General features: G+C 40.1%; 1 non-coding gene across 1 annotated transcript; it reads left to right on the top strand.

Moving 5' to 3' along the window:
• The first annotated feature begins 20,904 nt into the window (after positions 1–20,904).
• On the top strand, positions 20,905–20,978 carry TRNAT-GGU (transfer RNA threonine (anticodon GGU)). Its single transcript has one exon. It is a non-coding gene; the product is annotated as a tRNA-Thr (tRNA).
• The last annotated feature ends 1,002 nt before the right edge of the window (positions 20,979–21,980 follow it).

Here is a 21,980-nt window from a genome sequence, read left to right as displayed (position 1 = left end):
CCCCCCGACTCCCCTTCTTCTTCCAACGGGAAATCATGAATGAGGAGTGGGAGGAATAAACTCATCCTTTAATTGGGATTTTTCACACACACACACACACAGCCGTTGTATGAACAGTTGTGAAAACTCTCTAAATATATATATTATCATTTAAATACTACTTAAATGGATTTTCTTCGGTATTGACTCTCGTTAAGTGATTCGAACTTTAGACTCAGATTTTTATAGACTCTAATTATTGAGATTTTTTTTTCCACTTCATTAAGCTGTTGATTTTTTAGTCCGAAACATTATTACGCCCATAGGGCATACGCAGAATTTTCTCGAGGGAGGCGGGGGGGGGGGCAATTTGTTTTTCTTCTCAATGGGGGTTTAAGTTTTTTCCTGCAAAATAACACTATAATCTCGGCTTGAGGAGTGGGGGGGGGGGAGTTAGAATCCAAATTCAGGGCCGTCTTAAGAGCATCATGGGCCTCCGGGCCAAGTGATTTTTCTAAAGCCCTACCTGGAAAATTCTCAAAAAATTCTACTTCTCGTTTTTCTGAGGCCCCCGGGCCGTGCCCGGGTGGGCCCATGCGTTAAGACGGCACTGCCCCCCCCCCTTGCGTACGCCAGTGATTACGCCGTTTAGGATTTTGAATGTAAAATAAGTCTTAAATTACCTTTCAGATCAAACCGGGTAAATCTTCGACCATGTAAAGAAATACAGTACGATACAGTACGACTAACCCCTACAGTAAGGGATGTTCAACTTTTAGGAGAGTGCGAGCCACTTCATTGATTAGAAAAAACATGTCGCGGGCAACTTTATTTAGTGATCTGGAACAGCGCCACAGGTTACTTAAGTGATCAGTAAATGTAGCCCAGGTCGCTCAAGTGATTTTTATATAGCCTACCTACGCTGCGGGTCAATCAATGGATCTGAGAATGTGTCGCTTAGTTTCATTTTTACAAAATTAGTTTGAGGGCACGGGCCACATCAGATGACCGCGAGGACTGGATTCAGCCCGGGACCATGGGTTGAACATATGTGTCCTTCAGTAACGCCCTATAGTGAATAACCCTACTCGCCACCAATAAAAAACCACCGGTTAATAAAATCAGCCGCTTTATAAAACCAAATCAAATCAGTACCAATCACATGATAAAATCCCCACCCCCTCTTCCGTTCTCCGATAATCACAGTTGAAAAATGTTGCACTCCCCCTTCTCCTTCCAACGGAAAATCGTGAATGAGGAGTGGAAGGAATAAATCCATCCTTTAATTGAGATTTTTCACACACGGCCGTTGTATGAACGTATTGAAAACTCTCTAAATATATTATCATTTAAATACCACTTAAATGGATTTTCTTCGGTATTGACTATCGTTAAGTGATCCGAAAGTTGGTCTCAGATTTTTATAGACGCTAATTATTGAGGTATTTTCACTTCATTTAGTCAGTGAAATATTTAGTTACGACGGGGCAGGGGAGGACTCAGAGGCGACCTTTAGGAAGGCGGCAAAAGGGGACTTCTTGCTGAGAGATTTTGAGCAACAAACCTTCAAAAGCATTGAAATTAACAGGCATTGGTTAGAAAAGCGTGTACAAAAGTTTTTCTTTCGATGCAAATTTATTTTTACGAAAAAATAAAAAAATTTTCGATGGTTTTTTTTTTGGGGGGGAGCGCCCGAACCTCTTCCCTCGCGTACACCTCCGGTCCGGAAGGGGGGGGGGGTACGTGGTATATTACATAACATATAGGGCTCGGGATGTTTTAGTTGGTCTCTTGCTCGATGGCGAGGTGCCGGCGGGTGATCCGCCCGTGCTCCTTGGCGGCCGGCGGGGATTTCCGGGGATGCCTGCCGCTAGCTAATCTGCTTCAGAGCGGGGGCCATGTTTGGTGTTTCGTGTTTGTGGTCCTTTGAATGGGTCAGAGGCCCGGTTGTGCAATGCCCCGGCCGGCGTTCGGCCCGTGGTCTTGGTGGCTGGCGGGCTTTTTCTTTCCCCCACCCCCAGCATGGCCCACCCGCAAGGTAGCCTTCTTATATCACACAAGGGACAGAGCGGGAGCCATGTTTGATGTTTGCATAACATACAGGGCCAAAAATACGCAAAGCCGTTATTACAAGATGCAGAAATTCAGAAATTCTTTGGGTGCTTCAGAAATTCTTTGGGTGCTTCAGAAATTCTTTGGGTGCTTCAGAAATTAACTGAAACTGAAGATGAGCTCCAAAATACTTCCGAAGCCCCTCCATATTGACGTATGCTATAAAATCATAACCCCCCCCCCCCCGAATTTTAGGGAACTAGGGCCAAAATTAAATAATACAGCAGCCTACTTGACAAGTAGGCATTTGGTTAACCAGTGAAGTGGTGAAAGAGCGGTTGAAGGGGATCACAGGATTCACGGGGTACCAGACCAGCTTGTGACTCTCTTATTGCGGCTACATTCCCCCTCCCCCCAACGGAAGTGGTTGCTAAAATTGAAAATTGTCACAGAGCCTGATGAAGATACGATTTGGAACTTAGTCCGCGGTCTTTGGTCCATGACGCTGTTAAGATGGCCAAAATATTTCTCCCCCCTACCCTACAATATATTTGCCACAATCCCAATCATATATATTGAAATATTGGGGAGGGGGGGGGGAGAGCCTCCTCAATATTTTCGATCTCATCCCAATATTTTCAATAACTTTATGCTTGTTTTTTACTCCAGAAAATTTACAAAAAAAATCAGTATAATTGCTGCCGAAAACTCTAGCCTATACAGGGCTCCCATCAAGACCGGGGGGGGGGGGAGAGAGGTGGCTGTGATTATTTCATCAACACAAAAATTAAAGAATCTACTACTTTGTGATTTTTCTCAAAATTACTATAAATTTTAATAACCGAAATAAAATTTTACTACCCCAGAAAATGTATTTACTCTGTGATTTTTGGCGTATACTGAACTAACCTTTGACCCCCCCCCCCCTCGGCCCACGCGAAGAATCGCAAGGTATTGTAAAAACCAATGCGCCCCCGTCAGGTGGCCCTGTGTATCAATGTCAGCGTCCGAACAAGACCTTCCCACCCATTTGTTATTTCGATATCCATACGTTGAATTCTTTTCCATTCCGAAACATAATAGGAAGAGAGAGCGAGTCTCTTTTTATCTAGGGGGCCTATTTTTACAGGTGCTGATTCCAGTTTTTGTAGACCTCCCTATTAAAAATAGTGAGTGAAGTTCTTCATCATCATCAGTACCATCTCCTCCTCCCATTCCTTAAGAAAAGTTCTCAGCTGGTGGCCCCCTAAAAGAAATAATAACGAGGAAAAAGACCAAAAGGAAATGGATCTTCATTTTCACTTTCTACAAAATGTCTTACTTAAAAAAAAAGCCATTTCTTTTTTTTCCTATGGTGTACCCTTTCTTGACTGCACACGAACTGTGCGTGTGTGGGTCCCTCCCCTGTGCCATTATTGCACTCAAAATGGTCAGTTTTCTTCTCGGAAAAGGCTTCAGGGTGTTCGGGGTGAGAGGACAAGAGGGCTACCCCTTAATTAGGTCCTGGTTTATATTCACTTTCCCGTATGGTGGGGGCCCAAAATGGTGGAACGAGGTAAAAGAGTTATCTATCGATGTCCATTTACTTTCGTGTTTCCAGAATTGGCTTTATGGAGACTACCTACGTAAATGGGTTATGGGGAGTGGGGTCGTTTTGTCCCGTTGTCAAAGGGAGGATCGTGGTGGCTATTCTGTGTCTTTTTTTGCTTTTCCGTAACCTTTATCTTTTATCTGTAACCCCCGTTTCGAATTTGTTACAGCATTCCTGAAGAGGTTTCTAATGGTAGAGATTACGTTTGTACTGTTCGTTTTTTTTAAAGATTTTATTATTATTTTTATATTTTATTTAATATACAAACCTGTGCAAGGTCCTAGGCTCTAGCTTCACAGGTGCCCAATTCAAACAATCAATAAAATTGGACAGAAATAGCGGGGGATATCGGTAAAAAAAGCAATAACATATTCACGCACACGAACATGTGCAAGGGGAAAATGCATAAAAAATGACACTAAGAAATACGTTAAAAAAAATGAATAAATAAAAAACCCCACATGCACAAATATTAATTGATAAATAATCGTGGTCTCTAAACAGTGTTGTTGGTAACCATGGACACTCGAGCACCTTCAGTAACTTTATCAGGAGCTCGTGCCTGGAGCACACAAAGAATTTATTCATAAATCAAAATCTCTGACGAAAAGCTCAACATGAGCACCCATAGATTTAAAATATTTCCAAATATTTCTGAAACTTCTATGCTACAAAAACCCTTAGAAATGCAAGGAGCTCGTTTATACCCTGAGTTATGCGTAGGAGAAGTGGGCGTGATCCTAGAAAAGCGTGATCAACTATAAATGCGCAGAAAGCATGCCATGCGTTCTTCGTGCGTTGGAGACCTGAATAGCCCTATAATGCTGAGAAATTATACAGTGCGTACCATTTGAAATGCGTAACGCTCGTATCCCTAGGTATGCGTAGGATAGGTACGCACGTATCTTTCCGAAATGCGTAGGAAGCTAGTTCCAGAAATAAGCAGAAAATTTGCGTAATCCTCGAAATGCATAGGAGACTTGAGCGGTCGTTGAATTTCGCAGAAAGTGTTGGATAAAAGTATCGATATTTTTATTCAGCAGTTCTCTTCCAAAACTTCACAACGATGTAAATCTCTCTCATTCCTAATCTCGAAAGCCTCCCTTCAACAATGCAAATTTCAATGGTTTTTATCAAAGTTATCCGAATATTGAAAACCTCACTTCAACACCCAACAGAGCGTCTCGATATTTCTGTTACTGAAACTCTGAAACCTCACCTCAACAATGCAAGTCTTGATATTCATTTTAAACCTATCTGAATTTTTCGGAGACTTCGCCTCAACGTTCAACAGTAAGTCTTCATATTGTTGTTACAGTAATTCTAAAACTTCTCTTCAAAAATGAGTCTCGATAGTTTTATTACAGTAATTCCAAAGTCTCGCTTCAACAATACAACGTCTCGATATTCTTATAGAAGTTACAAAAACCTCAAAAATCTCTCCTCAACATTCAATAATGCAAGTCTCGAGCCTCGATTACAGTAATTGAGAGCCTAGCCTCAACAACGAAAGTCTCGATATTCCTCCTAATAAAGGAATCTGAATCTCGCTGCAAGTCTCGATTCCCAAATTAAAGGAAAAGCCATGACCACACACACACGCGCGCGCGCGCGGGCGCGCTACAACAATATGTTAAATGTGAAATTTATTTACATGATCTACACTTACAAGATGGGATAATTCCACTGACGATTCCTGCACAGCGTCCACGTGGAAGCATTTGGACTGATAATACAGTGGTACATATAACAGCAGGTGGAGAAAGATATGGCCCCCACAGGCTGGGATTTTTGGCGCCGCCCCCCCCCCCCATAGTGGATTTATAGCGTGAAAAAACAAAAATGATGAGAATCATCTCGGTTCCAGGGCTGGAGCCCTGTCAACCCTACCTTTGGGGGGGGGGGCATAGAGAAAACATTAATTTTTTATATTAGATATAGCCTTTACACATCCATTCAAAAGAGGGTCATTTATTGATACTTTGGCAATTCAGTCCAAGATATATATCCTCGATAAGTCTCGATATTTCTGTTACAGTAACTCCAAAACCTCGCCTAGTCAATGCTAAAAAGTCTCGCTATTCCAATTAAAATAATCATAATCTCGCAAGTCATGTCTCACGCAAGGCGGGGTAGGAGCAGACAGGGCTCTGTGTGAGGCCCATGTTGTTTTTATTTTTCATTTAATTTCTTTTTTTGCACCATAAAATCACTGCAAACAACCATTGCCATTTATTAAACATACAATATTCAAAAGTATTCAAAAATGTGAGCAAGTCCTAATATTCTTATTACCGTAAAATCCTTCTTTCCCGAAATTTTAAAAAATTACAATCAATCTTCGCCAGTTCTGTTCATGTCGGATTATCTCAGATTTTATTCCGAAAAACCCGTCAAATTCCAACAGCAATAATAAACCTCATTCATTGACATTGAATAGAAAACCCAAAAGCTGTCCACAATCGATAGACCATTCCCCCTACGTGTGAAAACGATTCCCAAATAAAAGGAAAAGCCATGAAAACATTCAGGACTATAAATATTTCACACACACACACACACACACTACAACAACATGCTAAATGTGAAATTTATTTACATGATCCACACTCGTAACATGGAATAATTCCATTGACGGTTCGTCCATATAACGCCCACGTGGACGCATGTATACCGATAATACAGTGGTACATATAGCAGCAGGTGGAGAAAGCATTCCTTTTTTTATATTGAGATATATCCCTCGACATATCCATTCAAAAGAAGGCCATTTATTGGTCTTTGGGAATCCAGTCCAAGATATATAGCCCTACTGACTGGCCCCGGAGGGATATCTTTTCCAAAGATCTTGCTGGTGTAGAACTTTTACTCCACGGGGGCTATTTATTGCCCTGGCTCCAGTCAACGGGAATTTTCTATTTATTGACCTTTTTCTTTGGAACAAAAATAATATAGGAGGAGGGGGGGGGGGCTTTAAAAAAAAACTGGGCTTTTATGTTAGTAAATGGCCAATGCGTTTGGGTCTTTATTTAAGTGGTTAACGACACAGAGATCCGTGATTAATCTCCTTCCGTTTCCACGCGGTCATTTACTTCGTAGACATTATTTGATACATTATTTACTTCCCCTCTAACGTCGCCGGAAATATTGTCTCAGAAGTTTAAATCTCTCATTAACGGATATTTGTCTGTTATGGATGGGTGTGTACAGAGCAGTTGTTTTTTAACCTTTCTGTGAAAACAAGGACCAGTAAAATGTCTGAAACAATTTGACGGGCCACTTGCGTTCCGTATTACGGGACATGGTTGTAATTTTTGTTGTTCTGAAATTTTTTTTATACATTTGTGCCGTTTTTTCAACGATACTTATTTGAATTTGTAATAATTACTAAAGTCGTGAACACACACGCCATTTTCATAATATAAATTATGTTATGATAATTATGGTAAAAATTAGAAATATTCGTCTCATACATCTGTCAGGTTTAATATTTTGTTTTCATTTTTTTTTTTTCGAATTTTAATTACGATTGTTGATTGTACCTGCTTCTTCCGATGTTTGTGAGGACAATTGGCAATGTCCCGTATATTTCACGGATTATTATTTAAGATTCCCCCGAATTTAATTTTCCTCAATGAAATATGGTCATCAGATCATTTGAATATTTTTTTTCGTGAAATACATTATAATTAGTATACTTTACATTGTCGACAGTTTTCAGAGGTTGAAACATCTTTTACCACATCAGATTACACATACTTTAAAAAATAAATCTCGAAAATTGCATATATTCTCAATATCTGCAATATTAAACAATTCAATTTCATTAAAATGACCCACTTTGCCACAAATTGCAAAAATTATACCAAAGTTTTACAACATAAGTTTACAGCATGTTTTACAATATATTTCCATTCAGAGAAAAATTATATGTATATACACGAAAGCTCCAACAAAACCATTTAATGTGATTTTTAAACATTTGACAAACATATTAGAAAAAAAAAAAAAGTAAAATTGAGGGGAAGATTACAAATGGTTATTAGAATTTACAGAACATATTAATCCACTCCTCACAATACTATCAGACACATTTGATGTGATTTTGAACATCTGACAATAATATATTAGATTAAAAAATATACGCCGATAGGTCACATAACAAATGGTTATATAATTCACTAAGCGTTCATATCATATACCTTTCAATTATTACAATAATCAATTTAGTGAATAACTGTATTTACATAAAATATTCTCACTCTACTATGTTAAAAAGGAAATTGATTGGTAGTGTGTGTGTGTGATTAACATTGCCATCATTTGCAGCATTTTACAAAAAAATTTGATGTAATTTATTTATAGTAATATTTATCTATACTATGCTGTGGTACATTATTAATAAAAAATATATGGTTTTTCAAAATCATAACTTCAGTATGATTAACCATTATTGCTTGTTCCATGACGATTAAAATTCCTTTCTAAAATTTGTAACCAAGATATTCTTTGGTCTTAGCTGTGCTAATTTCTGTTCAGCTGGGTAGTTGGATGCTGAGCTGATAACATCCACTTCAGAAGCATCTTGCTTCTCAAAGTACTTTCTGGACAGTTTCTTTATGTATTTGTAGATGGATGGAATTTGAAGATCAGAGTGCAGATCGGTTAGTCTGAAGTATTTTGGAGCACCTGAGAATATAATTTTGATGTTTCTGGAGGTTGCAAATATTTACTTTTCTGAGTGAAAGCCCAAGCCGGAGCACCATATGTAAGAACAGGTCTGATAAATTTGTTTATACATTATTTTCTTGTTCTTTAGTGATACATGTGACTATGGGTAGCAAAAACGGTGACGACTTCCCATTGCAGTTTGGGATTTTTTTTTTATCACTTGCTCGACATGATAGCTGAAGTTCAGGCGAGTGTCTATGTTTACTCTTAAGTACTTCGTCACTATGCTTGGGTCAATCGCTTGATGTTCAATAAAGGGAGTAAGAATTTCGTGAAATCTATGTTTCAGCCGCATAAAAACACACTTTCAAACATTTAATTTGACATTATTTAGATGGAACATTTTCTTGCACACATCAATTATTCATACACGTCAACTGTTAATATACATCAACCACTATGCAAATAATGTTTTTATTGAATAAAACATTTAGAATTAATAGGAAATATGTTAAAATAAGTTAAAATGAATATATTTGAGAAAGTAGGTAACGGCCTCCAAAAGTAGTCTTCAATACGTACGTATAATTATTTTGTTTTTGTTCCCTGTTGAGCCAATAAACGGCGCTAACTTTCATAATGAAAAGTCAAAATCTTAGGTAATATGATCATTGTAATTAAACATAATTTTTATTTCATTTTTGATGCCTGATTTTCTCGAGAAGCTTTATTGATATTGATCCTTCTTTAGTTTTCAATATACAAACTATACCAACACTGTAAAATTGCTATTGAATTGTTTCCCCCCCCCCGCTTAATCGGATAATGTGTGCTAATATTGTTGATATCCGATTAATCTTGGGCTGACTGTCAATCCGCAATGTATTTCTGATGGTTATTTTTCGCCTGTCCGCAAAATTTCTTTCATGTGTCTGAGAAGCTGCAAAAAAAATGATTGAAGAACACTGGCTTGCATGACGCACACTTCATAGCTACAAATACAAAAACAACGCCACAACAGGCAAATTGCCCAACGAGTTGGCGTTGGAGGAGGCGAGGAGGCTACAAATATAAAGATTTAGCATTTTCTGTGTTATGTACATATGTACATTATAATTCATAATTCAAGAGTGCTCAAACTTTTTTGTGAGCACGGGCCACTTGAATTTCTTTGTAATAGGTTGCAGACCACTTGAGTTTTTTGTAAACTATTTTCAGGCCACGGTGCAGTTAAATGGTTCGCAATTTTCAATCAAAATTTCGTTAAAAATGTTCGTAGTTCTGTAAAAGTATTGGCAGTTATACATGGTACCCTGTGCTTTATCCCACCGTATTTCGTAGAGAGATATAGTTTCAATTTAAAAAATTCTCAAAAGGCGTTCAATTACACTATACCAGTTTTGAGAGTGGAAATACAGTGTGTAACAAAATAAGAAATCTAAATTTTCATGCGGTCCCCCTGTCCACTAACTTCCAATTAGAAAGTTGCTGTGCATCCCTTGAGGCCAACAGAAAAAAAACTCCAAATTTCTAAGTGCAATATTCGCTAACATATTCGAATTCCGAAATCGGAGAAATGCTGGAAAAGGACAGCATTAAAAATTTGGATTCTTTATTTTGTGACACACTGTATTTTCACTCTCAAAACGGGTACAGGGTAATTTTTGAACATCTTTCAAGCATTTTCTATAGTGGAATCTTACTTTTACGACCGACGGTTGATGTGATAAAGGCCACATTAGCACTTACAGCACACAAAAATATATATATAAAGTATTACCGCATAGTGAGGCAAGCCGGCATTTTGGCACCCCTTGTAACGTAGAAGAAGCAGTTAAAGGGTGAATTCGGCGCTCCTTCTGGTTCACCGCCCGGGGCACCAGACCCGCCTGCTCCTCCCCTAGTTGCGGCTTTGCATAAATATCACGAAGAAATATAGGCGATGATCCCAAATCATTCCTTTTCGGACTTTGATCAGGGAACTCTAGCCACACCGTGAAGGCTGCCGTCTCTCCAGAGGTCAACGAAAAAAATTCGAGCTTTCTAAATGCAAGATATTCCAGTTCACAAATCGGAGAAAGTTGGGGGAAAGGAGCGTTGTCCATTAGATTAGATTCTTCTGTTCTTTCATAACTTTTCTTCGATTTCTGAATTCAAATATCTTAGCGAATACTGCACTTAGGGGCCATTCAAGTATTACGTAAACATATTTTCAGTCATTTTTGACCCCCCCCCCCTTGTCAGCAAAAGTCAGCAAAATACTGAACCCCCTCAGCAAAATTTCGCCAGCAGCTTAGAACATTTCATATTTTCAAAAAGGGGTGGTTGATGACGTAAGCAACCTTCAAACCCCCCTCCCCCCCTGTCATCAAAAGTTAGCAAACCCGAAACCCCCCCCTCCCCCCGTCGATGCTGACGTAATAACTGAACGACCCCTTAAGAACATGGGATTTTTTCTTTTGATTTGAGGCGGATACCGGGCAACACCTTCCTAATTGGAAGTTAGAGGACAAGGGATGATCGTATAAAAATTCACATTTCTTTTTTTAGTGACACACTGTATTCTCTCTCTCAAAACTGGCACAGGGTAATTTTTGAACGAATTTTGAGCATTTTTTTAAAAATTGTAATCACACCTCTACGAAAGTCGGTTGATGAAATAAACGCCACATTAACACTTACAGTACACCCTGCAGTAGCAGTGAAATGTGCGTTTCTGGGCCGTAGAAGCTTCTATGGAAGACGTCACATTTACTTTCTCCCATAGAAGTCGTTTCTACGGCCTAGAAACGCACATATTATACTCCGCGAGAGTGAGAGGATACCAACTTACCTGCACTTTTAGAAGACCGTAATTGTCTCGCGGTGTATGATATGTGGGTTTCTGGGCCGTAGAGACTTCCATGGGAGAGTAGTAGTGAAATGTGACAGTAGTAGAGAAATGAAACGTCTCCCATAGACGCTTCTGCGGCCCAGAATTCAAGTCCTCACGTCATACCGCCGGACATCTGGGTGTGTATTTTTAGCGGGCCTAGCCAGAAAAGGATTTTTCATTGCCCCCCTTTCTCTACAGTGAAATTACAGCGTGAAAAAAATGATGAAATACGGGCCAGGTAAAAAATAATTTCAAAATTTAAATGAGAAATAATTTCAAAATTTAAGTGAGAAATAATTTCAAAATTTAAGTGAGAAATAATTTCAAAATTTAAGCGAGAAATAATTTCAAAATTTAAGTGAGAAATAATTTCATAATTGGTGAAAAAATAACTACAGAATAAATGGAAGAAATAAATTCAGAATAAATGAAAGGAGTAATTGCAGAATAAAATAAAGAAATAATTGCAGAATTAATAAGAGAAATAACCCCACAGAATTAATGAAAGAGGTAATTCCAGTATAAATAAAAATCCAGAATTTAATGCAGGAAATGATTATAGAATCAAAATGAAAATTCAGAATTAATGAAAGAAGTAATTCCAGGATGAATGAAAATTCAAAACTAATGAAAGAAATGATTCCAGAATTTATGAGAGAAATAACTCCAGAGAATTAATGATAATTCAGAATTAAAGAAAGAAATAATTCCAGGATAAATGAAAATTTAGAATTTAATAAAGAAATCATTCCAGAATTAGTGAAAGCATTCGATAATTCTGTTTGATTCTGGGGCCCAATGCTCTAATTGCCCTCCGTTAAAACTCCGCTGAACGCGAAAGGGGCCCTGCAATTACATTCGCACCAGGACCCGTGACTGCCAAGGGCGACTCCGGTTCTTACGTGCAGCCGATGAAATGCAATTAACTTGTGTAGTTTAGAGATTTAGATTTCATTATAAGTTTAGGGTATGGGGCTTGGTGATAGCCCCAAAAATTCACGACAACATTTCCAATTTTTATTCACTCATATAATAGAAATTCATTCTCCAAAAACATTCACTTCCCGAACATGTAATCTCCATAATCTTCATTACTCATGGGTAATGAGATCAGTAGCGGGTACAGAACCCCCTTTCAATCCCTCTAAAGACTCCCCCCCCCCCCATCATCCATATCATTTTCATCGCCTGTGACTCTCCCGGGTCTCGGGACTCCCGTCTGTGGCGCCTGGACACCATCCATATTATCACACCAGTTATAATCCCCCCAACTACTCTTATCCTTTCTCAATATAATAACACTAGATCCTCAAAACCGATTCACTGGTTGACACCGACACGGTGTGAACATGACTTGAGGGGAGGGGGCTCCCCCCAAGAAAAATGAGAATTGTTGTTGCTGCTGGCGGGGGGGGGGGGTTTACCGAGTCATATACTCATAAAAAGGAGAGAGAATAGTCACCGAAAACGCTATATTAAACTCCGCAAGCACAGGGGGGAACATGGAAAAGTTAAAAAGGTTATATACAGAATTGACTTCTGTCGCTGATATGATGGGGGCCCCATGGACCGAAAAACGTGCTGGTGGTGGGGGGAAACTGTGACCCTCCTACTTTTTCCTACCAGAATGGCTTGTCAAACCATCCTCTAAATCAGTTCCATTGATCAGTAGCTCACTTATTGGCAACGATAACTTGACGTGGGGGGCAATCGACCATATAGTAAATTATGAAGTTTTTTTTCTTCTGTACAGTCGGGTAGGGGGGGCCCACTCAACTGTGGTAGCACCGCGAAACGATATTGTATAGTGTACTACTGTACCGTACTTATACTAAAAGAGTCAGTCACTACTGTCGCAGGACCCCTCCTAGGTCACAGGCGACATACAGGCTAGAAGATACCTATATAGTAGGTAGGGGCAGCTGAAGTATACTGAAGTGTACTGAGAAGTACCCGATTTACCTAGTAGAAAAATGGTTCCCTTTTTTGAACGCCGATCTGATTTGTGTTTGGGCCCTTAGGCGGAACGGATTTTCATAAAAGGGACCCAGTATAGGTACTGAACCCTTGTTGGTTGCGGTCCCTTTTTTTTATATTTCATTGAAAGAACTTTTACCTGTATGAATAACCCGGGACAAGAGCAGAGAAAATGAGCATTTGAATGGAAAGATGCAGTGAAAGGAGAATCCACTTCAAAAAAGTGGTGTCGATCAGTGTTGTGTGTGTGTGTGTCGATGGGAGGAAGTGTACTTCGGCACTACAATAAAAAAAAGAAAAAAAATACAGTACACACATAGTATCGCTTGATTGTACTGTGGGAATTTCTCCTGTTTTTTGGAAAAGGATAAAAATATTATTGTTATTGTTATTGAAGTGACTATATATATATAATGCGGTGTTATTCATTCTTAAAATAAATATGATGTGAAGGGGTTTCCTCAAACCACATATTTTTTTTCATGGTTGCGCAGGGTTCTCTTAACACAGGGGTTCTTTGATCTTTTTCCCAGCCGTGACCCAAAATCAACAAATAGATCAGTTTCGCGACCCATGGGACTGTCTGTTTTTTGTAATCAGTAAAATTAGTGACGACTCGTGCAGGAAGCCCTTGCGAATCAAGTCTAAGTCGCGACCCACAGCTCAAGAGCTCCTGGCTGTTAGTTGATTTGAACAACCCAACTCAGAAGCCATATACCTGCGAATCGAGTTTGGGTCGTGACAAATGGTTAAAAAAGCTTAGCTGTAAATAGATTCGTTTGAACCTTCTCGGAAGCCTTTGCGAATCAATTTTGGATCGGGTCCCGTAGCTCAAGAGCTCCTGGCTCGTATTGGATTTGTACGACCCAACTCAGAAGTACCTGCGAATCAAGTTTGGGTTGTGACCCCTGATTCAAAAACCTTTTGCTGAAAGGAGGTTCGTTGACCCTTCTCTGAAGCTCAAGAGCCCTTGGCTGTTACTGGTTTTGAACGACCCGTCTTAGAAGCCACCGCGACCCAATGGTCGTAACGCATAAGTTACGAACCCTTGTCTTAACAGTATCAAGGGCCCTCATACCTGTTTGAAAGTACTGTACTAGCTAGAATTTGGATAAACTTCGGATAATTAGGGCCATATCTCATATTATGATGCCTTTTTATGTGAATCTAAGGCAACCAGGAAAGGCTCGGGGACATGGTCCCCCTTCTCAAGGGTGAGGCTGACAGAACTCTAGACCGGGCCCCGGAACGAATATAATCTTTTATTTTTGTTTTTTCATGCTGTAAATTTGCTGTAGGTCTTGTGAGAAATCTTTGCCTGGAAAATGTGAGGACCATGAGGATCATTCTCATGCATTTTTCAATGTTTTACGCTGTAAATTTACTACAAGATTGATATAATGCACCGCACTAGAACAACTTGGCCTTGGGAACTCTGGGCTTGGAACTCTGAGAATCAAGAGCACGGGTTTCCAACTGGTGTTCCGCGCAACCGTGGGGTTCCGTGACAGCTTTTTTTTGTGTTCCGCATGATAAACATAAATACCTCCCCCCCCCCCCCCAAAAAAAAAGAAAAGAATTCAAAATGAATGAAATTTTCGCTCAGAATTTTTCACGAATGGGGCCGTTCAAGTATTACGTAAGCAAATTTTTAGCCATTTTTGACCCCCCCCCCGTCAGCAAAAGTCAGCAAAACACTGACCCCCCTCCCTCCTCTTGTCAACAAAATTTCGTCATCAGCTCTGCCCCTCTGAATCCTAACTCATATTTTCATAAAGGGTGATCGATGACGTAAGCATTATCCAAACCCCCCCCCCACCTCGTCATCAAAAGTCAGCAAATCGGAAACCCCCTTCCCCCCCCCCCCCCCATCGATGATGACGTAATACTTGAATGACACCAATTCAAAAAAATAGGAAATCGAAGTGAATGGAATTTTCGCCCTGGATTTTCCAAAAATGGAAAAAATAGAAAAAATATATATATAGGCTACATAAATTTTCACTCTAAATTTTTCCATTGAAACAGAATTTTTTTTTTTGCCTCACAGTTTTCCATTAGTCGAGAAATAATACAATTTTTAGAATTTTCATTTTTAAATAATAACTTCATACAATAAACAATTTCAGAATTTTCATACAAATTTTTGAATACTGTGATAAATTCCCCCCCTCCCAAAAAAAAACCAAAAAAAAAAAACCAAAGTTTTATTTACCAGCCAACACAGCCATATCCTTCCACATTAAAAAATATGACCACGGTCAATGTAACTCAAAACGCGCTCTATCTGAATAATAAATTCCACGCAAGTTGTTTTTCCGCGACTCTATTATACTACAATACACACATAAATCCTTATATGATATGTCCGTCGATAAAGAAAAAACGGGCAAAAATTCATTTCTAACCCACCGGGGAGGAGAAAAAAACCGTTTCGTCATCATTTAGAACATGTAAAAATGGCAAATAATAATCAGTCGCTACCATCATTCACACCCATTTACACAGCAATACTTTCTCAGCCTCCCCCTTCCCCCAACACAAAAAAACGCATTTTTCTCCCCCATTTTCAGTCAAATTCTCTCATTTTCAACCTTTTTTTTTTTTTTGCTTTACCAGCTCCTATTGCCTGATAGGTATCTCGCTCGCATTGCCGATTGCCGCACCAGCCATTGCTGGCTGCCAAAAAAAAAAAAAAGGGGGGGGGCGATATTGCCCCGTGCTTCCTCTATCTACGATACCCGGAATCGAAAATAGACCTCCCGCTTCTCTCCCGAAAACTAGATCGTCGATAAGCGTTTTTTTTTTTGTTGGCTAGATCGGCAATCAGTGCGGAATCGGCGCTTATATAGCCGTCGATAGATTTTTTTTTTGCTTCTGGTACTACCTCCCTTCACGCAAGCTTTAACTCTATGACCGGGAATCGGACTGATAACTGATAACTGCTTCGAAAGTGATGGTCCTAATTTCCTGTCGACAGTCAGGAGGGGGAAAGAAAAAATAGGATATAAGCTGTAACTGACAAGCGAATTTCTAGCCCTAGCCTAAAAAAAAAATTGGTTTTTGAAATATGTTTTGATGGAGAAATTTTTTTTGTGTTTGTAGTTAGCCTTTTTTAGAAAGGGGGTGCTCTCTATCGGCTTTCACTAGTACTAAATTGGTTATTCAGATCTGGTTTCGGGGTGAATTATCTTCCATGTGTTTCTATTTTACCAATTTTTTTTTGTATGGTCGTTGTTATATAGGAACCAAATTGCTTCCTATAACTGAAATTTATTGGTCCGCGGTTACTTTTTCAAGTTGAGAATTTTCTGGGAAAATTTGTGATAATACACAGTAATATCTCGGTTTCCGTTAACTTCGGTTATCGTCGGTTTTTTTCCCGTAAAAAAAAAATTTGTCTCGGTTTTTTTCTTCGGTTGGCTAGGATTTCGTCGGCGTCCTCACGTGACCTCGTTGTTAATTTTCGTTCTCCTGACCAGTGTGGCGTTGTTTCTTCTCACTGTCATCACCCCGCGCGTCTGGCCAAACACAATGCCATGGGACTGAAGGAAGTTTCCAGCAGCCCTTGGAAGAAGAAGAAGAAGAAGGCTGCAACTTGTTTAGGGGTCATTCGAGTATTACGTCAGCATCGGGGGGGGGGGGGGGAGGTTCGGATTTGCAGACTTTTGATGACAATGGGGGGAGGGGGGTTTGAAGGTTGCTTACGTCATCAACCATCCCTTTTTGAAGATATGAAATATTCTAAGCTGCTGACGGGGGGGGGGGGGTCAAAAATGGCTAAAAAACTGCTTACGTAATACTTGAATGGCCCCTTAATGACAATGACTTACCCCATTTTAGGCGAATCTGCAAGAGGCGGCAGAAACAGATCCCTTTGGACAGCTCTCTTGGGCGTCATGGGTTCACTGACTCTGAATCTGGTCCTAGTACTACTACTAAACCACACATGCACCTCGTCCATATTCCTCTGCGAACCTCTAACGAATTGGTACATATTGGAACGCGCGTGTAGTGAAACCGGACGTGAAGTTTGTTTCTGTGTAATGCTTGTTATGTGTAGTGCTGCTATCTGCCACCAGTTTTTCTAACTATGATTGAAGTACAACTTGTATAGTGATTGTGTGTGAATAGTATACCGTTTTATATACAGGCCTGTTGCTCTTTGAGCTGGTCCTAGTACCAAAAGACCAAGAAGGGATGTGATCCAAGATAGGGCCTTGATAACCAAGGTCATAGGCGGATTTAACGGCGGACGCACCGGGCGCGCTCCCTGGGCCACAACCTCTAAAGGCCCCAAAAACAAAAACTTCACAATTTTTTCTAATTTGGGGGCCCAATATATTCTTTTGCGCCTGGGTCCCGACCGACTTTAATCCGCCACTGCCTAAGGTCCTTATGGAGAGGGGGGGGGATTCCCCTTCCGAACAATAATAATCTGCACCTCTCTCTCTTTCCCTTCTCGTCGTCTTCCATACGCCATGAAGAGTCTACAGAAAGGTATAAGAATGTAAATGACATGCTAAATGTTCATTTATTCTTTACATTAGACTTTTGTATTAATTTTATATTAATTTCTTATTGATTTTTTACTATATTAAACACTATATTTATTCTATATAAAATGTTTTTTTGGTGTTATTTTGGAATATGTATAGAACGAATTAATTGGATTTACATTGATTTTCATATGGAAATAATTACCTCGGTTTCCATCGGCTTCGGATTTCGCCGATTGTTTTCGAACGGATTATTGACGAAAACCGAGGTATCACTGTATAGGCCTACTATTGAGATAAAGGGGGAAAAAATTGGTAGGCGGAGACACGACCGCAATTTGTCATGGTCTTATTTAGCTCTTGTGGCTAGCTCAAATCCAATACCTAACCTCTAACTCTTTTTATGGTACTTTAACTTTGGGAAATCTGATGAATTTTTACTTCAGGAAAATGTTTAATCGAACCATTAATAGTAGACAATTTTTGAAGAAACTTGAAGGAGTCGGCAGGGCCGTCTTAAGAACATCGTGGGTCCCCGGGCCAAGTGATTTTTCTGAGGCCCTATAACAAGCAAATTCTCGAATAATTCTACTACTTCTCATTTTTCAGAGGCCCCCAACTGTTAATGCACGTCAACCACTATACACACAACGTTTTTATTGAATGAAACATTTGTAATTAATGGAAAATATGTTACCAAGTGTTGAGATAAATACTTTTGAGAATAGGTACCGGCCTCCAAGTAATAAAGTTGTCTTCAATAAATACATTTAATTATTTTGTTTTTGTTCCCCGTTGAATCAATAGAGGGCGGTAACTTTCCTAATGTAAAGTAAAAATCTTATTGTGATCGTCGTAATTAGTCAAGCCCAGAAGTTCAGGCAAAACGCCATATAAATGTCTTTTTTTGTCTATTTTCAAACTTTTCTGGTAAAAATACCTTTTTTGAAGTTTTCCTGCCATAAATGCATATTTTAACACATTTTTAAGTTTATTAGTGAATTTTCAGAGGCCATAATCTATAAAACTCGTATATTTCGAGCATTGAGAATGTAAGAATTACTCTTTTTAAAATTTTCCTACTCTCTCGGTACTAATTGTCAGTCCCACCCCTTCCAGCCTCATTTAAAGGCGAATAAGTAATCTCTGAGAGAGAGAGAACTTGGGGTTGTGCCGTGCATTAACTTTGACAAGATGGTGTTAGACGTGAATGATTTTGTTTCAGATGAACGCAGCCCATGTTAGTAGCAAAGCAGAGGAAAATTAGAAATTTTTGTTTCTCCACATGCTTCACATGAGCATGTCTCGCTCAGGCACTGGACTGCATTGTATATGCATAGCCGACTGATGACTGTCCCAAGAGGTCATCAATTGAGACGTCGTGGCTCACACACAAGACGGGGTAGGAGCAGACAGGGCTTTGGGTCCCATGTTGTTCTGCTGATTTTTATTTTTACACCATAAATGCACTGCAAACAACAGAGGCTATTTATTTTACACAAATATTTAGTATTCGATTAAAATTACCAGTCGCCTTCAGGGGTGTGTGACAAATGCGGCCACACAGGGCCCTACGCTTAAAGGAGTCCCACATACGTGACAATATAAAAAAACTATTTTTTTTTTTTACTATATTAGGACAAGGTAGCTATGTTTCAACTATAGAAATAATAATGATCATTCCAAATAATACAACAAATAAACGAGAATTGTTCGCGACTCGAAGGAACCCCACAGGTCCTTTTCTCTACGGGCTCCGAGTCTGGTAATTGTTGTCCTGGAATTGACCAATAGTAAGGGTGTACTGACATTTTATTTTAGGCTTGAAATTAGTTTAACTTGCATTACAATGCAGTTATTATAAACCATAGTTAAAGCTGTAGAGGGATCAAATGCAATCAATTTTTCAGCTAGTTTTTAGACCCTTAATACCTCAGTTCTAGTTATTTTTCCTTTTTTCCATAAATTATAAATGCCCTTTTTTATTTTAGTGCCTATTTTATGCATTTTTAGTGCCATTTCGCCTGCCTATTTCGACAATTTTTAGTGCCTAAACTTCCGTTCTCTAGTAATAAGAAACAATTTTCATGTCATTTTTTATGTCCGATTTTTTCGAGAAGCTTTACTAATCAATATTAGTCTTTAGTACCCTTTCACCTCTCACATCAGTTTTCATTATAACAACTATACTTAACGTTGTAAAATGGCAATTCAGTTGTTACCAAATATAATCGGATATTGTGTGCCGAAATCGTTGATATATCAGATTAAGCTGGGGCCGACTGTAATACCAGAATTAATAAGAAAAAATATCGTAGAAAAAATACTTCGACACTAAGAAAAAAAAATCACATTTCATATATAATTTTACAGATATGCACTAACACACAACTGCAAGAATATATCACTGTGAATATACACTGAAGAGCCAAAAAAACTGATACACCTGCCTAATATCGTGTGGGGCCACCGCGAGCACGCAGAAGTGCCGCAACACGACGTGGCATGGACTCGACTTATGTCTGAAGTAGTGCTGGAGGTAATTGACACCATGAATCCTGCAGGGCTGTCCATAAATCCGTAGGAGTAGGAAGGGGGTGGAGATCTCTTCTGAACAGCACGTTGCAAGGCATCCCCTGATATCAAGGAAACAGTTATTTTTCCGGATATTATGCTGAGGTGAGCTCGGAAAGAAAAGTCATCCGTCTCCGCCGGGACTCGAACCCAGGCCCTCTTGCATACCGGGCAAGCATGCTACCATCTACACCACTGGAGACACATGAATCTGCCTTCCAAATTTCACGCACTGTGTCGTGAGGCGCTGAAGTAGAGGCATTAGTAGCCTCTCTTAACTTCAGGAAATGGCCCCCGGGTGGGACGGTTTAGAGAGATATAGATGGCTTTTTTCTCAGCCAGAGATATCAAGGAAACAGTTATTTTTCCGGATATTATGCTGAGGTGAGCTCGGAAAGAAAAGTCATCCGTCTCCGCCGGGACTCGGTAGCATGCTTGCCCGGTATGCAAGAGGGCCTGGGTTCGAGTCCCGGCGGAGACGGATGACTTTTCTTTCCGAGCTCACCTCAGCATAATATCCGGAAAAATAACTGTTTCCTTGATATCTCTGGCTGAGAAAAAAGCCATCTATATCTCTCTAAACCGTCCCACCCGGGGGCCATTTCCTGAAGTTAAGAGAGGCTACTAATGCCTCTACTTCAGCGCCTCACGACACAGTGCGTGAAATTTGGAAGGCAGATTCATGTGTCTCCAGTGGTGTAGATGGTAGCATGCTTGCCCGGTATGCAAGAGGGCCTGGGTTCGAGTCCCGGCGGAGACGGATGACTTTTCTTTCCGAGCTCACCTCAGCATAATATCCGGAAAAATAACTGTTTCCTTGATATCTCTGGCTGAGAAAAAAGCCTTCTATATCTCTCCATCCCCTGATATGTTCAATAATGTTCATATCTGGGGATTTAGGTGGCCAGCGGAAGTGTCTAAAGTCAGAAGAGCCACTTTGTAGCAATTCTGGACGTGTGGGGTGTCTGAAATTGTCCAAGTCCGTCGGAATGCACAATGGACATGAATGGGTGCAGGTGATCAGACAGGATGCTTACGTACCTGTCACCTGTCAGAGTCGTATCTAGACGTATCAGGGGTCCCACATCACGCCAACTGCACACGCCCCATACCATCACAGAGCCTCCACCAGCTTGAACAGTCCCCTGTTGACATGTAGGGTCCATGGATTCATGAGGTTGTCTCCATACCCGTACATGTCCATCAGCTCGAAGCAATTGGAACCGAGACTCGTCAGACCAGGCAACATGTTCCCAGTCCTCAACAGTCCAATGTCGGTGTTGTCGGGCCCAGGCGAGGCGTAAAGCTTTGTGTCGTGCAGTCATCAAGGGTACACTTCGGCTCCGAAAGCCCATATCGATGATGTTTCGTTGAATGGTTCGCACGCTGACACTTGTTGATGGCCCAGCATTGAAATCTGCAGCAATCTGCGGAAGGGTTGCACGTCTGTCACGTTTAATGATTCTCGTCAGTCGTCCCGTTCTTGCACGATCTTTTCCCGGCCGCAGCGATGCCGTAGATTTAATTTTTTCCCGGATTCCCGATATTCACGGTACACTCGTGAAACGGTCGTACGTGAAAATCCAAATTTCATCGCTACCTCGGAGATGCTATGTCCCACCTTCAAACTCACTTAAATCTCGATAACCTGCCATTGTAGCAGCAGTAACCGATCTAACAACTATGCCAGACACTTGTGTTATATAGGCGTTGCCGACCGCAGCGCCGTACTCTGCTTGGTTCCATATCTCTTTATTTGCAT

The sequence above is a fragment of the Pholcus phalangioides genome, unplaced genomic scaffold (genome assembly GCF_987345545.1).
Source record: "Pholcus phalangioides strain wild (caught in Gottingen) unplaced genomic scaffold, Ppha-v1.0 ptg000012l_1, whole genome shotgun sequence".
Lineage (NCBI taxonomy): Eukaryota > Metazoa > Arthropoda > Arachnida > Araneae > Pholcidae > Pholcus > Pholcus phalangioides.
The sequence above is the reverse complement of the archived record's forward strand: the minus strand, read 5'-3'. Positions and strand labels throughout refer to the sequence as shown.